This window comes from Ursus maritimus (genome assembly GCF_017311325.1).
Source record: "Ursus maritimus isolate PB19 chromosome X unlocalized genomic scaffold, ASM1731132v1 scaffold_X1, whole genome shotgun sequence".
Taxonomy (NCBI): domain Eukaryota; kingdom Metazoa; phylum Chordata; class Mammalia; order Carnivora; family Ursidae; genus Ursus; species Ursus maritimus.
In genome coordinates, this window is record NW_024423319.1 from 40,760,720 (window position 1) to 40,783,327 (window position 22,608).

Genomic DNA, 22,608 nt, shown 5'->3' on the forward strand with positions numbered 1-22,608 from the left:
AAGCCTGCAGCTTTGAATATAAGGATTACCTAGGGTCTGGAACTTTGCAACAAATATACAGAAGATGGTATATCAGATGCCCCTCAGGTGAGTCACACAGGTAGTCCTTGGAGCACACTTCCATATGCTACAGAGTACATGGATAGGTAGGTGATCAGCACAAGTCTTGTATTGTGGAAATTTGAGTGATTGAACAGGTATGTAGAAGCCCAGCACAGCACATAGTAGGTGCTCTAAAAATTGTGTTGCTATTATTGACTGATGGGAAAAGATGAAGACCTCGATAAATATTTTTGAATTAATAAATTCATATTGTGGCCTCTTTTTGAGATGACTTTTCCCCTCCATTCCTGGGGAAATCCTGCCCCCATCCCTTAAAACTTTGGATAGACACAGCCTCCTCTGTGAAGCCTTTCCAGATTTCATGTTCTTCACCCTAAATAGAAGTGGCCTCTCCTGTAGGGGAGTCATGGAGAGGCATTAGTGCTGGGGTTCAAGGGAATATTGGCGCTAGGAAGGGACAGCTAGGCTGGAAACGTCAGGAAGGATTACAGGTTTGCATTTGGAGTTTGTACACAGGACTTGGGGCTGCTACAAAGGCAGGAAACTGAGGGTCAATCAACAACAAAGTAAGTGAGGGCAAACCCCCTGACTGGCTGGAAAAATGAACACAAACAACAAATTGGAGGGAAGCCAGTAAACCAATGACCAAGTAACCCAAGCCTAGCCCCCTGATCGGTCCCAGTGACAAACCATGTAGCAACCTCCCACTTTACCTTTACATTAATGGCCTTTCCTCCTTCTGGAACATTCTTTCTTTTCCCATTTCTGCATGTGGAAATTCTGCCCTGTTCTTCAAAGCCCAGTTCAGACTAAAGCCCCTTTCATGAAGCTTTCTCTGTTTTCATGTCTCCCATCTCCAACAGTAAGATGAAATCACTCATTGCAGTGAAAGAGAGATATGGGCGCACCAGACCTGGGGTTCAGGGCATTGTTGGAGGCACTGGGATAAAACAGATGGGACAGTACTGGAAGGAAGGACTTAGGTTTTATATTAAGAATTTGCACCTGGGTTTGTTCATTTATATTGCCATTACTATAAAACACAAAGCAACCAACCCAGGCTTCTCATGGTAAGAGCTAAGTCAGAGAGACAGAAACACATGGTTGAAGGCAGGAAGCTGGTGGTGACACCTAAGAACAGAGGTAAAACTGCTAATTGGCAGAGCTGGGATTCGAACCCAGGTTCTTCTGACTTGAAAACCCATGATGCCACCCTCTATATCAGTTGTTCTTAGACTTCAGTATGCATCCACATTAACTAGAAACCTAGTTAAAATGTAGATTCCTGGGCCTAACATCTGCAATTTGATTCACTAGATGGGGCCAAGAAATTGGCATTTTAATAAAATCCCCAACTGATTCTAAACTCTGTTGTCCAAGGACCACATTCTGAGAAACTTTTTTCTATTTTTTCTATTTCTTGGGGCCAATTACCTCAATCCTTAACCCACTTTCATCATTCATGTATAGCGATGTGATAGACATCGAATTTTTTTTAATTTTTTAAAGATTTTATTTATTTATTTGACAAAGAGAGAGCACAAGCAGAGGGAGCTGCAGGCAGAGGGAGAGGAAGAAGCAGGCTCCCCGCTGAGCCGGGAGCCTGACGCAGGGCTCGATGGCAGGATCCTGGGATCATGACCTGAGCCAAACGCAGACACTTAACCAACTGAGCCCCCCAGAAACCCCAAGACATCCAATTTTAGAAAAGACAATTTCCCCTATTTATTGGTCTTGGCACTTTTGTAGATAATCAGTTGACCATGGATGTATGGGTTTATTACTGGATTGGCAATTCTATCTCAGTTTACAATGTATCTCAATTATCTATATATCTACCTTTATGCCAATACCACATAATCTTTTCATATTGAGGGAAAATTCACATCACATCATACGCCACCTAACCATTTTAAGTGTACAGTTCAATGGCTTTCCCCCTAGTTCCTGGTAACCACTAATTTTTCTGTGTCTATGGATTTGCCTATTCTGGACATTTCATATAAATGCAATCATACAGTATGTAACCCTTTGTGTTTTCAAGATTTATCCATGTTGTATCACGTTTCAATTCTTTATTTCTTTATTCCTTCTTACAAGTGAATAACATTCCATCAAATGGATATGCCCCGTTTTATTTATCCATTCATCAGTTGATGGGAAATTAGATTATTTACACTTTTTCCTTTTTGAATAATGCTGCTATGAACATTCATGTACAAATTTTTGTATGGACATATGTTTTTATTTCTCTAGGAATGGCATTGCTGGGTCACATGGTAATTCTATGACTTTTTGAGGAACTGCCAAAATGTTTTCCACTATGGCTGTTTCATTTCACATTCTCATCTGCAATGTATGAGGATTCCAGTTTCTCTATATTCTTGCTAACACCTGTTATTTTCTGTGTTTTTTTTTTTTAATTATAGCTATCCTAGTGGGAGTGAGGTTGTATTTCATTATGGTTTTGATTAGCATTTCTCTAGTGACTAATGATGTTGAGCATCTTTTCACGTGCTTGTAGGCCACTTGTATATTTTGTCTGGATAAAGATCTATTCAACTCCTTTGCCCATTTTAAAATTGAATTGTCTTTTTTGTTAAGTTGTATGGGTTCTTTATATAATATTTATACTAAAATCTTATCAGATATATAATTTGCAAATATTTTCTCTTATTCTATGGGTTACCTTTTTTATTATGTTCAATTAGCCAACACATAGTATATCATGAGTTTTTGACGTATGGGTTGTCTTTTCACTTCCTCGATAGTATCCTTTGATGACCCAAAGTTTTGATTTTGTTAAAGTTGAATTGATGTACTTTTTCCTTTGCTGTTTGTGCTTTTGTCATATCTAATAAGAATTTGTTGCCAAACTCAAAGTCATGCAGATGTTACCCCTATGTATTCTTCTAAAAGGCTAATAATTTCAGCTCTTCCATTTAGGTCCTTGATCCATTTCGAGTTAATTTTTGCACATGGTATGAGGTTAAGTGTCCACATTGTTTCTTTTGCATGCGTATATCCAGTTGTCCCGGCACCATTTGTTAAAGAGACTATTCTTTCCACATTGCATGATCTTGGCACCTCTTCGAAAATCAATGGAATTTAGAGTATATGGGTTTCTATCTAACTCTCAGTTTATTTATAGGTCTATCCTTATGCCAATACCATACTGTTTTGAGTACTATAGTTTATAATAGGTTTAGAAATTGAGAAGTGTAAGTCTTCCAACTTTGTTCTTTTTCAAAATTATTTTGCTTATTCAGGGTCTCTTGTAATTTCACATAAATTTTAAAATAATCCTTTTCATTTCTGGAAAAAAAGGCAGTTGTATTTTGATAGGGATTGCATTGTATCTGTAGATAGCTTTAGGTGGTATTGTCATCTTAACAATAGTTTGTATTCCAATCCATGAACACATGATGTTTTCCCATTTATTTAGGTCTTTTTAGTTTCTTCCAACAATGTTTTGTAGTTTTCAGCATATAAGTCTTGTACCTACTTGGCTAGATTTATTCCCAAGTGTTTTATTCTCTTTGATTCTATACAATTGTTCTCTTCAATCCCTTATCAGATAGTTCATTTCTGGTGTATAGAAATACAAATGATTTTTGTATGTTGGTCTTGTATTTTGCGACATTGCTGAATTCATTTACTAGCTCTAGAAATTTTTTTTTGTGATTTAGAATTTTCTATGTATAAGATCATGCCATCTGTGAATAGAGATAGTTTTATTTTATCCTTTTTTAATTTTGATGCCTTTTATTTATTTTTCTTTTTTTTTTTTTTTTTAAAGATTTTATTTATTTATGTGACAGAGAGACAGCCAGCGAGAGAGGGAACACAGCAGGGGGAGTGGGAGAGGAAGTAGCAGGCTCCCAGGAGGAGCCCGATGTGGGACTCGATCCCGGTACGCCGGGATCACGCCCTGAGCCAAAGGCAGACGCTTTAACGACTGCGCTACCCAGGCGCCCCTATTTATTTTTCTTAACTAATTGCTCTGGTAAGATCTTTAGCACAGTGTTCAATAGAAGTAGTGAGAGTGCACATACTTGTGTTGTTCCCGATCCCCAGGGGGAAACCTGCCGATCTTTCACCATTGAGTATAATGTAAGTTGTGAGTCTTCCATACATGATCTTTATCAGGTTGAGGGATTTCCCTTCTATTTTTAGTTGAGTGTTTAAAACAACCTTACATTCATGCAATAAATCCCATTTGGTCATAGTATATAATTCTTTTTATATGTTGATGCATTCATATTGCTAGTACTTTTCTGAGTGTTTTGTTTTTATATTTATAGGGAATATTCATCTTTAGTTTTGTTTTGTTGCTGTTTTTGTTGTTGTTATGTCTTTGGGTTTAGTATCAAGGTTATACCTCATAACATGTGTTAGGAAGTTTTCCTTCCTTTCTGTTTTGTTTTTTTTTTTTTCAGAGGAGTTTGTGAAGGATAGGTGTTCATTTTTCTTTAAACATTTGGTGGAATTCACCATTGGAGCCATCTGGTCCGGGGTTTTCCTTTGTGAGATATGTTCTATGTTCAATCTCTTGTGGGAAGTGTTCAATCTTTTTACTTGTTACAAGTCTATACAGATTTTCTATTTCTTCTTAAATCAGTTTCAGTAGCTTTTGTGTTTCTAGGAATTTGTCCATTTCACCCGGGTTGTCGAATTTGCCAGCATACAATTGTTCATAGTATTCCCTTGCAATATTTCTTATCTTTATACGGGTTGCTAGCAATGGACTTTCTTTCATTCCAATTGCAGTAATTTCAGCCTTTTCTTTTTTTTTTTAACTGGTCAGTCTAGCTAAAGGTTTGTCAACTTTGTTTATCTATTCAAAGACCAAATTTCAGTTTCATTGATTTTTCCCTACCAATTTCTATTTTCTGTGTTATTTATTTCTCTTTTAATCTTTAATATTGCCTTCCTTCTATTTGCCCTGGGTTTAGTTTGCTCTTTTGTTGTTGTTGTTTCTTAAGGTAGAAAGTAAGATTTTTTTTTTATTTGAGATCCTCTTTTTTATTGTATTTACAGCTATAAATTTCCCTCTGAGCACTGGGTTAGTTCCATCTCCTATGTTTTTGAATGTCGTGTTTTAATTTTCATTCATCTCAACAGATGTTCTTATTTGCTTTGTGATTCTATTTTGATCCAGTGGTTAAGAATATATTGTTTAATTTCCACATTTTTGTGAATTTTCCAGATTTCCTTTAGTTATTGATTGACTTCTAATTTCATTCCCTTATGATCTGAAAACATATTTTATATGATGTAAAAGCTCTTAAATTTATCAAGATTTGTTTTATGGCCTAACATATCTTCTTTCCTGAAGTATGTCTCATGTACAGCGGAGAATGTGTATTCTCCTGTTATTGGGTGGAATATTGTTTAGATATTTGTCATGTCTTTTTGGTTAATAGTGTTGTACGAGTCTATTTCCTTGCTGCTCTTTTGTATAATTGTTCTATCCCTTATCGATATGTTAAAGTATCCAACTATTACTGTTGAACTGTCTATTTTCCTCTTCAATTCTGCCTGTATTTGCTTCAAGTATTTTTTTTATTAATGATTTTTTATTATATTATGTTAGTCACCATACAGTACATCCCTGGTTTCCGATGTAAAGCTCGATGATACATTAGTTGCATATAACACCCAGTGCACCATGCAATACGTGCCCTCCTTACTACCCATCACTGGTCTATCCCATTCCCCCACCCCCCTCCCCTCTGAGGCCCTCAGTTTGTTTATCATAGTCCATAGTCTCTCATGTTTCATTCCCCTTTCTGATTACCCCCCCTTTCTTTATCCCTTTCTTCCCTTACTGATCTTCCTAGTTCTTATGTTCCATAGATGAGAGAAATCATATGATAGTTGTCTTTCTCTGCTTGACTTATTTCACTTAGCATTATCTCCTCCAGTGCCGTCCATGTTGCAGCAAATGTTGAGAATTCGTTCTTTCTGATAGCTGAGTAATATTCCATTGTATATATGGACCACAACTTCTTAATCCAGTCATCTGTTGAAGGGCATCTCGGCTCCTTCCACGATTTAGCTATTGTGGACATTGCTGCTATGAACATTGGGGTGCATATGGCCCTTCTCTTCACTACGTCTGTATCTTTGGGGTAAATACCCAGTAGTGCAATGGCTGGATCATAGGGTAGCTCAATTTTTAACTTTTTAAGGGACCTCCACACTGTTTTCCAGAGTGGCTGTACCAACTTGCATTCCCACCAACAATGTAGGAGGGATCCCCTTTCTCCACATCCTCTCCAACAATTGTTGTTTCTTGCCTTGTCTATTTTTGCCATTCTAACTGGCGTAAGGTGGTATCTCAGTGTGGTTTTGATTTGAATTTCCTTGATGGCTAATGATTTTGAACATTTTTTCATGTGTCTGTTAGCCATTTGTATGTCTTCATTGGAAAAGTGTCTGTTCATATCTTCTGCCCATTTTTTGATTTGTTTATTTGTTTCTCGTGTATTGAGTTTGAGAAGTTCTTTGTAGATCTTGGATACCAGTCCTTTATCTGTAGTGTCATTTGCAAATATATTCTCCCATTCCGTGGGCTGCCTCTTAGTGTTTCTGACTGTTTCCTTGGCTGTGCAGAAACTTTTAATTTTGATGAAGTCCCATAAATTCATTTTATCTTTTGTTTCTCTTGCCTTTGGGGATGTGTCATGAAAAAGGTTGCTTTGGCCGATGTCGTAGAGGTTGCTGCCTATGTTCTCCTCTAGAATTTTGATGGATTCCTGTCTCACATCGAGGTCTTTCATCCATTTGGAGTTTATTTTTGTGTATGGTGTGAGATAGTGGTCAAGTTTCATTCTTTTGCATGTAGCTGTCCAATTTTCCCAGCACCATTTATTGAAGAGACTGTCTTTTTCCCACCGGATGTTTTTTCCTGCTTTATCAAATATTAGTTGCCCAAAGAGCCGAGGATCCATTTCTGGGCTCTCTATTCTGTTCCATTGGTCTATGTGTCTGTTTTTGTGCCAGTACCATGCTGTCTTTGTGATCACAGCTTTGTAGTACAGCTCGAAATCCGGCATTGTGATGCCCCCAGCTTTGTTTTTCCTTTTCAACAGTTCCTTGGAGATTCGGGGCCTTTTCTGTTTCCATACAAATTTAAGGACTATTTGTTCCAGTTCTTTGAAAAATGTCCTCGGTATTTTGATCGGGATAGCATTGAAAGTGTAGATTGCTCTGGGTAGCATGGACATTTTAACTATGTTAATTCTTCCGATCCATGAGCATGGAATATCTTTCCATCTTTTTATGTCTTCCTCAATGTCTTTCAAGAGTGATTTATAGTTTCTAGAATATAGGTCCTTTACGTCTCTGGTTAAGTTAATTCCAAGGTAACGTATGGTTTTTGGTGCTATTGTAAATGGGATGGATTCCCTAATTTCTCTTTCTTCGGTCTCGTTATTCGTGTATAGAAATGCAACTGATTTCTGAGCATTGATTTTGTATCCCGCCACGTTACTGAATTGCTCTATAACTTCTAATAGTTTGGGAGTGGCTTCTTTTGGGTTTTCCATATAGAGTATCATGTCATCTGCAAAGAGAGACATTTTGACTTCTTCTTTGCCAATTTGAATACCTTTGATCCCTTTTTGTCGTCTGATTGCTGTTGCAAGGACTTCTAGTACTATGTTGAATAATAGTGGCGAGAGTGGGCATCCTTGTCGAGTTCCTGATCTTAAGGGAAAGGCTTCCAGCTTTTCCCCATTGAGAATAATATTTGCAGTAGGCTTTTCATAGATGGCTTTTATGAGATTGAGAAATGTACCTTCTATTCCTACACTCTGAAGGGTTTTAATCAGGAAAGGATGCTGTATTTTGTCAAATGCTTTTTCGGCATCGATTGAGAGGATCATATGGTTCCTGAGTCTTTTCTTGTTGATATGATGTATCACGCTGATTGATTTGCGAATATTGAACCACGCTTGCATCCCAGGTATGAATCCCACTTGATCGTGATGGATAATCCTTTTAATGTACTGTTGGATTCTATTAGCAAGTATCTTGTTGAGGATTTTGGCGTCCATATTCATTAGGGAAATCGGTCTGTAATTCTCCTTTTTGAGGGGGTCTTTGCCTGGTTTGGGGATCAAGGTAATATTGGCCTCATAGAATGAGTTTGGTAGCTTTCCTTCTGTTTCTATTTTTTGAAATAGCTTTAGGAGAATAGGTATTATTTCTTCTTTGAATGTTTGGTAGAATTCCCCAGGAAAACCGTCCGGGCCTGGAGTTTTGTTATTTGGAAGGTTGTTTATCACTGACTCAATTTCTTCATAATTAATTGGCCTGTTTAAGGAATCAATTTCTTCCGGTTTCAATCTTGGTAGTTTATAGGTTTCCAGGAAGGATTCCATCTCTTCCAGATTGCTTAGTTTATTGGCATATAGCTGTTGATAAAAATTTCTAATAATCCTTCCAATTTCAATGGTGTTCGTCGTGACCTCTCCTTTTTCATTCATAATTTTAATAATCTGGGTCCTTTCTCTTTTCTTTTGGATAAGTCTTGCCAGTGGTCTGTCAATTTTATTGATTCTCTCAAAGAACCAGCTTCTAGTCCTGTTGATCTGCTCTACTGTACTTCTGGTTTCTGCTTGATTGATTTCAGCTCTAATTTTGGTCAACTGCTTCCTCGTGCGTGGATTAGGCCTGTCCCTCTGTTGCTGTTCCAGCTTCTTGAGGTGAGAATATAAAAACTGCATTTTAGATTTTTCTATTCTTTTGAGTGAGGCTTGGATGGCTATGTATTTCCCCCTTAGGACTGCCTTTGCAGTATCCCATAGGTTTTGGACTGTTGTATTTTCATTCTCATTGGTCTCCATAAATTGTTTAATTTGATTTTTGATTTCCTGGTTTATCGAGTCATTCCTGAGCAGGATGGTTCTTAGTCTCCAAGTGTTTGAGTTTCTTCCAAATTTTTCCTTGTGGTTGAGTTCCAATTTCAGAGCGTTGTGGTCTGAGAATATGCAGGGGATAATTTCAATCTTTTGGTATCGGTTGAGACCTGTTTTGTGTCCCAGAACATGGTCTATTCTTGAGAATGTTCCATGGGCATTAGAATAGAATGAGTATTCTTTGGTTCTGGGGTGTAGTGTTCTATATATATCTATGAGGTCCAACTCGTCGAGTATGGCATTCAAAGCCTTTGATTCTTTGCTTAGTTTTTGCCAGGGTGTTCTGTCTATTTCTGAGAGTGGAGTGTTGAGGTCCCCTACTATTAATGTATTTTTATTTATATGTCTCTTTATTCTGGTTAAGAGTTGGCTTGTGTATCTTGCTGCTCCCCTGTTGGGGGCATATATATTTATAATTGTCATATCCACTTGTTGAATACTTCCCTTAAGAATAATATAGTGCCCTTCTGCATCTCTAACTATAGTCTGTAGTTTAAAATCCAATTTATCTGATATGAGAATTGCTACCCCAGCTTTCTTTTGAGGTCCATTTGCGTGAAAGATGGTACTCCATCCCCTTACTCTCAGTCTGAATGCATCTTTGGGTTCGAAATGAGTCTCTTGTAGACAGCAAATGGATGGGTCATTTCTTTTTATCCAATCTGCAACCCTGTGGCGTTTTATGGGATGGTTCAAACCATTTACATTAAGACTGATTACTGAGAGATATGATTTTAATGTTGCCATGTTGCCAGTAAAGTCTTTGTTTGTATTGGCTGTGACTTTCTGTTCTGTATCACTCTTGGGGCCTTTTTACTTTTATAGAACCCCCCGTAATATCTCCTGTAGGGCTGGTTTCGTGGTTACAAAATTGGTTAGTGACTGGCGATTCTGAAATGTCTTTATTTCTCCATCAATTCTGAATGACAGCCTTGCTGGATAAAGGATCCTTGGCTGCATGTTTTTCTCTGAAAGAGCTTTAAATATGCTCCCCCAACCCTTTCTCTCATTCCAGGTCTGTGTAGACAGGTCTGACGTAATTCTGATGCTTTTGCCTTGGTACGTGAGAAATTTCTTTGCCCTGGCCGCTTTCAATACTGTATCCTTGCATCTAATATTTGCGAATTGCACTATGACGTGACGTGGCGTAGGTTTGTCGTGGTTGAGCTTGGGAGGGGTCCTCTCTGCCTCTTGGACACGAATGTTTGTTTCCCTTGCTAGATTAGGGAAGTTTTCAGCTACAATTTGTTCAAATATCTCTTCTAGACCTCTGTTTTTCTCCACCCCCTCGGGGATGCCGATGATTCTAACATTGGATCGTTTCATTGAGTCAGTAATCTCCCGTAACCTACATTCGTGGGCGTGGATTTTTTTAAGACCATCTTCTATTTTCATTTTTTCCTCTATTAACCCATCCTCCAATTCACTAACCCGTTCCTCTGCTTCTGCGACCCTGGCCGTCAGAGCCTCTAGTTTTGCCTGCATTTGGCTCATAGAATTTTTAATTTCTGTCAGATTCGCTCTCATTTCTGTCCTTAGGGATTCTATATTCTCAGTAACCTTTTCGTTAATAGTTTTTTCAATTCTACTCATCATTTTGACCATCGTTACTCTGAATTCCATTTCTGATAATTTGGTTACATCCATATCCATTATTTCTGTGGCAGAGGCCACAGAATCACTGTCTTTTCTTTGCTGGGGGGGGCTTCTCCTTCTTGTCATTCTGATGAAGAGAGGTTGCGGGGTTTCCAGAGCCCAAATTATTGACTGGGTCCCAGGCCGTGCCCCTTGTTTTATAGGGATCTTAGGGATGTGGGCTTCTTCTTTAAAGATTTTATTTATTTATTTATGTGGCAGCCAACCAGCGAGAGAGGGAACAGAAGCAGGGGAGTGGGAGAGGAAGAAGCAGGCTCCCAGCGGAGGAGCCCGATGAGGGACTCCTTTCCGGAACGCCGGGATCACGCCCTAAGCCAAAGACAGGCGCTCAATGACTGCGCCACCCAGGCGCCCGGGTTGTGGGCTTCTTGATTTTTCAGCCTGCCTTCTGTGTTCTGGGGGAGGGGCCTGCCACGCCGATACTCAGGCAACCCTGTTTGGGTAGAGTCTCCGTGTCCCCTGCGAGGGGGGATGGGGATGGGCACTCTCTGAGCCGGTATTTCCAGGCTTTTGTTCTCTGGCGGCTTTCCCTGGCGGTTTGCTGTGCCTCTTCTGAGAGTCAGAGAAGCAGCGGCCGAATTTCAGCCTCTGTCACGGAACAGAAGGATTACGGCCCGTTCTCTACTAATGTTCTGGCCACTTTAACTCTGTTACTGTTGGTGCTGCTCAACCCTGTAGCGTCCCGGGATGTGCGCCCCACACCCGGCGTCCCAGCTCACTTCCAGGGCCGGCGCGTCCTGTCCTTTTTGTGCTTAACGCCGCCAGCCGCCAGCCGCCTGCGCGCGCTCCCGGATCTCCCGGGCTCAGTCTGGATCCAGTGAGCGCACCGGGATCCCGGTGTTCCGCGAGATGCCTGTGGCGGGCGCACCTGGCTCACGGTCTCAGTCTGCTGTTTTGTGGGTGCCGCCCGAGCCCCGCCGCCTCCCGGCAGGTGGCTGCCGTCCTCGCGCCCGAACGCGACGGCTCCCTCCCCCTTCCGTTTATCTTCCGATATCTGTGCACGGTTTCATGGCTCCCTGCTTCGTACCTCAATACTCAGCGCTGGAGATGTTCATTTGTAGAGATCCAGATGCATCTTCCTGTGTCTCAGGCTGGTTCCGTGGTTGTTTAGGCTGGTCTGGTACCTATCCAGCTTGACTCGGGGGACCGGCTGAAAAAGGTGTCTCCTACTCCTCCGCCATCTTAACTCCTTGCTTCAAGTATTTTGGATCTCTGTTGTTAGGCACATATATGTTTGTAATTGTTATATCTTCTTTCTGGATCAATCATTTAAATCTTTTTTTAACATTTTATTTTATTTTTTTATCATGATAAGTGTACTTTTTAATCCCTATTCCCCACTTCCCCCATCCCTGATGATCATTTGAGTCTTATAAAATGTTCTACTTTGTCTCTCTAAACATTTTTTTTCTTCATGTCTATTTGTATATCACTAGTCTAGACACTTTACCAATCCTTTGGTTACTGTTTGCATGATGTATCTTTTTCCATACTTTCAACAGATTTATATCTTCGCATTCTAAAATGAGTCTCTTAAAAACACCATAGAGTTGGACTTTGATTTTTATCTATTCTGTCAATCTGTACCTCTTGATTGTGAGTTTAATCCATTTACATTTTTTAAAAGATTTTATTTATTTACTTGACAGGGAGAGAGCACAAGCAGGGAGAGCTGCAGGCAGAGGGAGAGGGAGAAGCAGGCTCCCCACTGAACAGGGAGTCCAATGCAGCTCTCCATCCGAGGTCCCTGAGATCATGACCGGAGCCAAAGGCAGGTGCTTAACCAACTGAGCCACCCAGACGACCCAATCCATTTACATTTAATGTAATAACTGGTAAGATAGGATTTATACCTTCCACTTAGCTATTTTTTCCATGTGCCATATGCCTTTTTGTTTTACTAATCCTCAATTACTGCATTGTTTCATATTAAATAGATATTTTCTAGGGTACCATTTTAATTCGTTGTCTTTTGTTTTTACTATATATTTTTGAGTATTTTCTTTGTGATTGCTCTAGGAAGTATAATTAACATCTTAATTTATAACAATTTAGTTTAGATTAAAACCAATGGACTTTTAATAGTATAAAAAACATTGCTCCTATATTGCTTTTTCTACCCCTCCTTTATCCATATAATTTTCACGAATTACATCTTTCTGTATTGTATCCATCAACATAGAGTTATAATTATTGCTTTATGAAGTTTTCTTTTAAATCAGATATTAGAAAATGGTGCTACATACAAAAATACATTTGCACTATTATATCTTCCTATGTAGTTACCTTTGCTAGTGCTTTTTATTTCTTCATGTTGATTCAAGTTAACATCTTATGTCCTTTTATTTCAGCCTGAAAAACTCCCTTTAGTATTCTTGGAGAATACCTCTGCTAGAGATTAACTCCATCAGTTCTTGTTTATCTGTGAGTGTCTTAGTTTCTCCTTCATTTTGAATGCAATTTTGCCAGATAGAGAATACTGGTTGACCTTTAAAAGTTTTTTTTTTCTTTTAGCACTTTAAATATGTTGCCCCTGTGCTTCCTGGCTGCCACAGTTTCTGAGGAGAAATCAGCTGCTAATCTTACTGAGGAGGACTTCTGCATGCTTAGCCACTTCTCTCTTGCTGCCTTCAAAATTTTTGTCTTTTGACTGTTTGATTATGTGTCCCAAGGTGGATCTCTTCGTTTGTCCTCCTTTGACTTTATTGAGCCTTTTATGTGTAATGTTTTTCATCAAATTTGGGACGTTTTTCAGTCATAGTTCTTCAAATATTCTTTCTGCTTCCTTTTATTTCTCTTTTCCTTCTGGGGTTGACTGTATATATATATATTCGTATAATTCATGATATCCCACAGGTTTCTGAGGTTCTGTTCACTTTTTTGTTATTATTTTTTCTTGCTGTTTCTCAGACTTGATAATTTCAATAGATCTATCATTATGTTCATAACTCTTCTGTTCAAATATGCTGTTGAGCCCCTCTAGTGAAATTGTCATTTCATTTTTGTACTCTTCAACTCCAGTATTTCTATCTGGTTCATTTATTTTAGAGACACAGAGAGAGAGCAAGCATGAGTGGGGGGCAGGGGGGAAAGGGAGAGGGAGAGAGAGAATCTCAAGCAGACTCCCCACTGAGCATGGAGCCCAATGCAGCGTTTGATCTCACAACCTTGAGATCATGCCCTGAACTGAAATCAGGAGTCAGAGGCTTAACTGATTCAGCCACACAGGCACCCTTCCTTTAGTTTTTTAGACATAGTTTCCTTTAGGTCTTTGAGCATATTTACAATAGATGATTAAAACTATGTCTAATAATTTTGATGTCTGAGCTTCCTTATGGATGGGTTCTATTGCTTGGTGTTTTTCCTGTGTTATGGCCATAGTTTTTTTCCCCCTTTTTTTCATTTCTCATAATTTTTCATGAAATAAAGGATATTTTATTTTATTTTAAACATTTTATTTATTTATTTGACCGAGAGAGAGACAGCCAGTGAGAGAGGGAACACAAGCAGGAGGAGTGGGAGAGGAAGAAGCAGGCTCCCAGCAGAGGAGGGAGCCCAGAACTCTGGGATCATGCCCTGAGCTGAAGGCAGATGCTTAATGACTGAGCCACCCAGGTGCCCCCAAATAAAGGATATTTTAAATAATGTAATTTGACAATCCTGGAAATTATGTCATTCCTTCTCCCCAGGGTTTGTTGTTGTTGTTGCTGGTTTTTGTTGTTTGCTTGTTCTGTAAATTTTCTGAACTAATTCAGTAAATTCTGCCTTCTTTGTCATATGTAGCCAATAAAGTCTCTGCTCAGTTGAGAGGGAAGCTAATTATTAGCAATTTCTTTAAATGCCTAGAACTAATTATCTCCCAGTCTTTGCCAAGGGGCTCTGTAAGCATGTTGGGCATACCTTCAACTCCCGGACAGTTTACAACTATGCATTAACCTGCACTCCCTGCTTGCACAGAACCTCAAAGTCAGCCAGAGTTGAAAGCTTAGGTCTTTTCTGAGTGTGTGCACAGCCCTACACATGTGCCTGGTCTTGTAGATCACGAGGAATATATAGTAGCTTTTCAAAGTCTCTATGGACAACTCATTTTCAGTGTATTCCTTTTAAGCTTTTTAGGTAATCTATTGTTTACCCCAACTATTATCCATTACATCAGGCATCTGTGCCATTAAAACACAAGCTGAAGTCTTCACAAAATTAATATCTCAATACTTTGAAGCAACAAACCATTTTGTTTACATTATTTCCTATAAAATCAATGAAAGATAAATTTTAGCTCAGTTCTAGTCAAGCTATTTCAAAACAATACAATTTTCTAAGCACTTCAAATGTAACGGAGGATCAGGTTAGCAAGCCTTTCCAGAGTCTTATTGCTCAATCATTCTAGGCTTAAAAAAAGAAAGAATATTTAGAACAAGCAGTAAGTGGGAGAATGCTAGCACAGTTAATGAGAGAAAGTGACAATGATGCCTTGCCATAACAAGATTCAGAGGTAGAAGTAACTTTAAAGCTGTGGAATAGTAAAGGTACAGTGGTCATGATGGAAATAGAGTCACAATTCAGTCCTAGGTCTTCCTGACTGTAGATGCTATGCTCTTTAATTACCAGGTTATATATTGCCTTTCCTCTCTGTATCATGTCAATTATCTGATAAAAATCTGGATTTACTGGATCAAGACTAAACTCCTCTGCTGATTTTCAAGGTCCTCTCTAATTTTTACTCCACCTACCTCGCCAGATTTATTCTCTGCTAATCCCTAAAGCAATCATCCAATTTAGTCAGATTAGTTTCCATACTGAACTTCAAATTTGTCATATTCATTTCTTATTCTGGGCTTTCACTTACCTGGAGTATCCAAATCTCAACCATCCTCCAAAAGCCAGGTCAAGATCTGTCTCTTGTATGGTGCTTTCCCTGATCTCCTAGTCCTCTAAAAATCTACAGAATTTATCATCTGTAGCAAATAATTTTTTCATGATTTTTAAATTGACTTATAATTTACATACCATAAAATTCGCCCTTTTAAAGTGTACAATTCAGTGATTTTAGTGTATTCACAAAGATGTGCAGTCATATTTTGATTGCCTGCTCTACACCCCATTGGTGAGAGATGGAGTCCCACTTTAAGGTTATAGGGATGGCCAAGCACATAACACCTGACACTGAACAGATGAGATTGACAGCAGTTTGTTAATCACCTATACTCAAATCCTGGTGGTAGTACACAGCATGCCGCACAGGGTCACATAGGAATTACACTTGGGAGCAGAGTGAATAAGCAGGGGCTCTAGGAGGCAGGCTTTGTAGTGTCAGGAGGGTGGAGTAATCATTGGTTCCCACAAGAGGTTGTGATTGATTTGTTTGAATAATTGCACAAACTGGCAGGGAACTAAAATCTTTTACTTAAGGATAAGCAGGAATTTTGCCTGGTCCCCATTATAAAGAGAGTTGTTTGACTAGGGGACCTTACCCACAGGAGTAGATTTGGGAGGATGACTTACAGTGAGGCCACTAGAGCCACACCCTCCCCCTCATTTCAGATGTCAAAGCAGCACATAATATTGAACCATCATAATATTGAACCACAAACCGTCACTACTTTCTATTTCTAAAAGAGTTGTGTCACCACAAAAAGTGGGGACATGACCATTAGCCCATTCCTCCATATTTGCTTTTCCCCAGATGTAGGCTACTACAAATCTGCTTTCTATCTCTGTGTATTTGCCTATTCTAAAACATTCTTGGTTATGATACCTTTACAGTAAGTTTTAAAATTGGAAATTGTGAGTTCTCCAACTGTTCTTCAAGATTCTTTGGGCTATTCTGGGTCCCTAAATTTTAGAATCAGTTTGCCAATTTCTACAAATGAGCCACCTGGGATTTTAATAAGGCTTGCATTGAATCTAATAGATTAATTTGGGGAAATATTACCATCTTAACAATATTAAGTCTTTCAATCCACAGCCATGTGATGTCTTTCTCCCTTTTAAGGTCTTCTTTAACTCCTTTCAACAATATTTTATAGTTTTCTTTGTACAAGTCTTACAATTCTTTTTATTATTGCTCTGTATTTTATTATTTTGGATGCTAATGGAATTGTTTTCTTTAATTCATTTTCAGAAATACAACTGATTTTTTTATGTTGATTTTGTTTCCTACAGCTTTGATAAACTCAATTTTAGCTCTCAGAGGTTTCTTTAATGGCTCTTTGGGTTTTTCTATATGCAGAAATCTGTAGATTTTTTTAAATATAAAAAATCTTGTTATCTGAGAATAGAGTTAGTCTTATTTCTTTCTAATCTGGATGATTTTTATTTCTTTTTTCTTACCTAATTTACCTGGCCAGAACCTCCAGTAAAATGTTGAATAGAGGTGGTAAGAGCAGACCTCCTTGTCTTATTCCTGATCTTAGGGGGAAAGCTTTCTGCCTTTCACCATTAAGTGTGTTAGTTTTAGATTTTTCATAGATGCCTTTATTAGAGGGAAGAAATTTCCTTCTATTACTAATTTGTTAAGTACTTTTGTCATGAAGGTATTTAATTTTGTTAAATTTTTTTCTGTATCTATTGAGATGATCATGTGGTTTTTGTCTTTTATTCTATTAATATGCAGTGTTACATTTATTGCTTTTCATATGTTGAACCCACTTTCAATTCCTGGGATAAATACTACTTAATCACAGTGCATAATTTTTTCTATATTGCTGGATTTAGTTTGCTACTATTTTGTTGAGGATTTTTACATTTATATTCATAAAGAATATTGGCCTTAGTCTTGTTTTTTTGTGATGTTTTTGTCTTATTTAGGTGTTGTAATGCTGGGCATGGAAGTTTGAAAGAATTCTGTATTAGAGTTCTCTGGTGAAACAGAACCAATAGGAAATATATCTCTTTATATATAATATATATTTATATATATAATACACTATACATAATTATATATATTTAGATATATTATATATAATATATTTAGATATAAAATTACAATATACCTATTTATTTATATATACAATATATAAAATATAGATATTGTAAGGAATTGGGTCATACAATTATGGAGCTGAGAAGTCCTGTGATCTGCCATCTGTAAGCTAGAGACCAGGAAAGCCAGTGGTATAATTTAGTATGAGTCTGAATGCTTGAAAACCAAGAGAGCCAAGATGTAGCTTCCAGTCTGGGTCTGAAGGCCAGAACCAAGAGCATCAGGGGCAAGAGGAGATCAATGTTCTACCTCAAGCAATCAGGCAGGAAGGGCCAAATTCTTCCTTCATCTTCTTGTTCTATTTATGTTCTCAAGAGATTGGATGACGCCCACCCACAATGCGAAGGGCAAACTGCTTGACTGAGTTCACAGATTCAAATGGTAATTTCATCCAGAAACACTTTCACAGACACACCCAGAAATCATGTTTAACCAAATATCTGGACACTTTGTGACTGAGTCAAATTGACACATAAAATTAACATCACAAGCTCCAATCTCATTTTGCTCCCTCCAGTGGTTTCCAGGCTGCTTGATTTCATCATGATTGTGGCCCACTAGTTTTCAAAATGACTACAGAGCTGGGGAGAGGCTAGAGGTGGGAATAAGGTAAGTTAAAATGACACAAATCTTGCTCTTTTTATTCACATTCAGCCCTTATACTTGAATAAACACTCCCTGAATTCTTGCAAGCTTTTGGTTAATTTTCAGAGGTCTTAGAAAGTTAATTCTTAAGAGTTTTTGCTAGTTTTATCATTGCTTTTATGGAGAAGAGGGTTTCCGGTTGTTCTTACTCCACCATTTTTGTTAATATCCTGTGGTACACAATTTAACAATTATAAGCCATCTTATTTGTTTGCTTTTGTATTGTATGTTACTCATGTTTCCCAAACTATAGGTTTTTTTACTGTATATTTCTGTATACCACCTCCACAGTGTCTAGCAAAGAAGTTCATTAATCAACCTTATTAGAATTGAGATTAAACTCATTATTTATGTCTTTATGTTGAACAGGTTGTATTTGGGAAATAAAACCAGCTGTCATCCACAAAAAGATTCCCTGCTTAATGGAGTATATGCAGCAAAATATGAAACACACCACAAGTGAGCATGGTAAAAACTAAAGAGAGTTCCAGGCTGCAAAAAAAGAGTAGTGATGTTATGATCATAATCCTGTAGCTTTCTCCTCCAACTTTTTTTTTAGATTTATTTATTTGAGAGAGAGAGAGCATGGAGGAAGAGGGGCAGAAGGAGAAGGAGAAAGAATCTTAAGCAGACTCTGCACTGAGTGCAGAGCCTTATGTGGGGCTTGATCCTACAACCTTGAGATGATGACCTGAGCTGAAACTCAGAGTCAGATGCCTAACCAACTGCACCACCCAGGTGCCACCCAGGTGCCCCACTTCTCCAACTTTTTAAAGCAAACTTTCAATTTTAAAATAAATTTTAGACTCACCAGAAGTGACAACATTTGCGTAGCATTCTCATAGCTCACCCAGCTTCCCCTAATGTTAATATCTTGCATAACCATGTCGGTGATCAAAACTGAGAAATCTACTAACCAAACTAGAGATTTTATTTGGATTCCTCAACTAACTTTTCAAGTCTGTAGTGCATTTTTCTGTAGGAAAAAATGGAGGATACAGAGAAAGACTGCCTGAAGTTGTGTAGGGCCAAAGGTATCTGAGCAAGAGGGAGCAAGTTGAGGCTAAAATTCAGCATAGGCACTGTTTAGTGCCTCTTCCTAGTTGGCCTCTGAGGGGTGTGCCTTTTTGTGTTGGTTTCTTTGTAGAAGGTGCCTTTTGGGGACTTTTTTGTCAATGTGTGGTGGAGGAAATCTTTTTCTTACTTGCAGAAAGATTCATTGTTAACCTTGGGCTTGCCTTTCCCTGTACTCTTAGTTATCCACAAGGTAAAGTTTGGAAACAAAAAAATTACTTTTGCTCTTACAACCCATCTGTTTAATACTCCCCTCCTGAATGTGGGAATATTCAGACAGCATATTTAGATAAAAACATTGCTTAGGTTGAAAGATGATACCGTCTTTTTCTGCATGGAGTAAGAAGCAAACAAGCAAAAATAAAACAGATTGGCAGGATGAGGAAAACAGGTTGCTTTCCAGCTCATCTCTAGTTGGATGATCATAAGAGGGTTCTTAAATCTGCACTGGTATAAATTCAGTGTAAGACCTATTCATATATATATGAAACGTATTTTAAAGTCAAATAGAAACATTTACAAATTATCTTGTCAGAAGAGTTGACTAAAAGTGCATGGCACTCAAATTCTGTTACTTTATAATATATTACAAATCATCAACTGCTCTTCTAACAGTATAATTTATGGATGATTTCATGGTTAAAATTAAATGGAAGAAGTCAGAGTGTGACAGTGAATGTTTTAAATGTATTTTATAATGCTCAAGTCTAGTATTAGGAAGCTAAAAATTAATTGTTCTAAAATAAGCTCCAGATGGATACAATTAAAAGTAGAAGATGAAGCCTTAAAACTACCAAAAATAAAAATAAGTGGATAATCTGTCTACAAACATACTACATAAAAATAAAAACTTCCTCTTAAAAATACTATAAACAAAATTAAAAGGTAAAGAACATCCTGGGGAAAATATTTGTAAAATATATTACAGATAACCAAATTTGATATTCTTAATATGTAAGTAGCTTTTACAAATCAATAAGAAAAAGTTAAATATTCTAATACAAAAATGATCAAAAGAAAAAAACAGTCCTCAAAACAAGAATATAAATGACTAATTAATATATAAGAAATTGTTCAACCTCAGTAGTATGTCTGTAGTGTAAGTACTGACAATTAGCTTTTTTGGTTGTTAGTGCCTAACATTAAACTTTTGATTGCTAAGACATCCATTTCAAAGATATCATCTCAAATAAACACATTACAAGCTACACAAGTAGACAAAGAGACAGGCCACTCCCACCTACAAAGTTCCCCTTTTATTTTATTGGGTTTTTTTAGAGAGGGGGGGGAGGGGGAGAGGGAGAGAGAATCCCAAGCAGACTCCACACCCAACACAGAGCCCAACACGGGGCTCCATCTCACAACCCCGAGATCATAACCGGAGCTGAAATCAAGAGTCAGATGCTTAATTGACTGTAGCCACCCAGGTGCCCCAACGATGTTCCCCTTTCAGAAAACCCTGGGTGACCTAGGTAACTGACTGCTTTTCCCTTCCTGTGCTTTGATTCCCACTTTTATGTTGTAAATTTACCAATGAAGAGTGAACCAGGACACTCTAGGCACCTCACCCTCTACCCAATAAAAGTAGAACACAAACTTTACCTGTGACATCTCTGTGTGGCCCTGGCATGCTGTGCACCTTCCTGAATATGTAAGTAATCATCCTTGTTTTTCCAAAATTCCCCGCTGCTTGTTGTGGAGAAATGTCTTACAATCATGGTAAGAACCATGAGGGCCAGTCCAGCCACACATTGGCTCTGGTTGGGAAAATGTGTGTGTGATCCCAGGCATTCCTAGCTGTTAGTATTAGTATGGATAGGCTGAGACCAACACAAAACAAGGTCAAAGAAGGTAGTTTGTAAAAATGATATGATGCTATTTCTCTTTATGAAATTGGAAATGAAAAAGGATGATGATATTTGGGATTTCTTAGAGTGCAGAGAAATAAGTACTCACATAATTTTAGGGGAAGTATATACAAGTATAAGCTTTTTAATAGGCAAATTGGCTAAATCTATCAAAATATTTAAAAATGCATTTATCTAGCAATTTTACTTCTAGAAAGAGCACTCTCCCATACACTCTTGCCTTACTTGGAGACTGATTTCTGGGAAATTCAATCTATAATTATGTTAAAGAATATTTATTAACATGGGGAAATATTCAAAATATTTTGCTAAGTTAAGAAAGCAGACTGACCATTTCCAAAAATATGGCCAACTAAATTAACTGAAAAACCTTTTGATACAAACCTCTGTAAGTGCAAGATAAAATATACGAGCATTCATTTAATTGTACAAATGAAATAAATTGCATAACTGAGCTCACAAGAAATAAAGGAAAACCCCTGGATTCCAGAAACGAAGAGGAAACTGAAAATCAAAGTTGTAATCTTGTGAGTGGAGGTTGTGGTTGCCCTGAGAAGGAAGTTTCAACTTTTAGGGGGAGAGTAGAGGGAGATGGTGGAGTAAGAGGACCCTGGCTCACTTCACCCCATGAATACAACTAGATAACTATCAACTCAACCTAAATACCCCAGAAATCGAACTGAAGACTGGCAGAACACTCTACAACTAAAAGTAGAGGACAGGTGACATTGAAGAAAGTAGGAAGTGCAGAGACATAGTTTGGGAGAGAAGTGGATTGTGGCCACTGTGGTGGCAAGGGAGCCATGGTTGCAGAGAAGGGTGAGAAACAGACTAGCACACAGAGGAGTGCATGGGGAGAACAAATCTCCATCGCAATTGCCTTGGAAAGCAAGAGGGGCTGAATTTTGTGAGTTCTTGCAGCCAGTGGGGCTAAAAGCTGGAGCTTTAAAGATCCGAGGGCTTAGCTCAGATAGAGCCCAGAGGGCATTGGAGCTACTCTTGGAGAGAAGACGGGGCAAACAGTCTGTGGAACATACAGTGTGGAAACAGTGATCTGAAGAGCGTCTGGGGCACACAGTGGGGCGGTTAGTTGCTCCTTTCATAGTGTGTTCCAGAGTGCAGGATTCATGGAGAGACCCCTCTGGGAACAAAGGAACTGGCAGGCACCATTTCCCTCCCTTGCCCCTTAGCATAAACATAGTGCCACCTGCAGGAACCAGCCCAGTGCTGACACTTGTTACCTAAATTGCTTACAGCAAGCCCTGCCCCCCTGCACTCCAGTGGAACCACCCTTCCCAGTCATGTTTGTCTCAGTCCCAGCACAGCGGGCCCCCTCTTCCAGAAGACTGGCCTAAACCTCTGCCAATACCATGTCTCCTAACCCAGGAGTTTT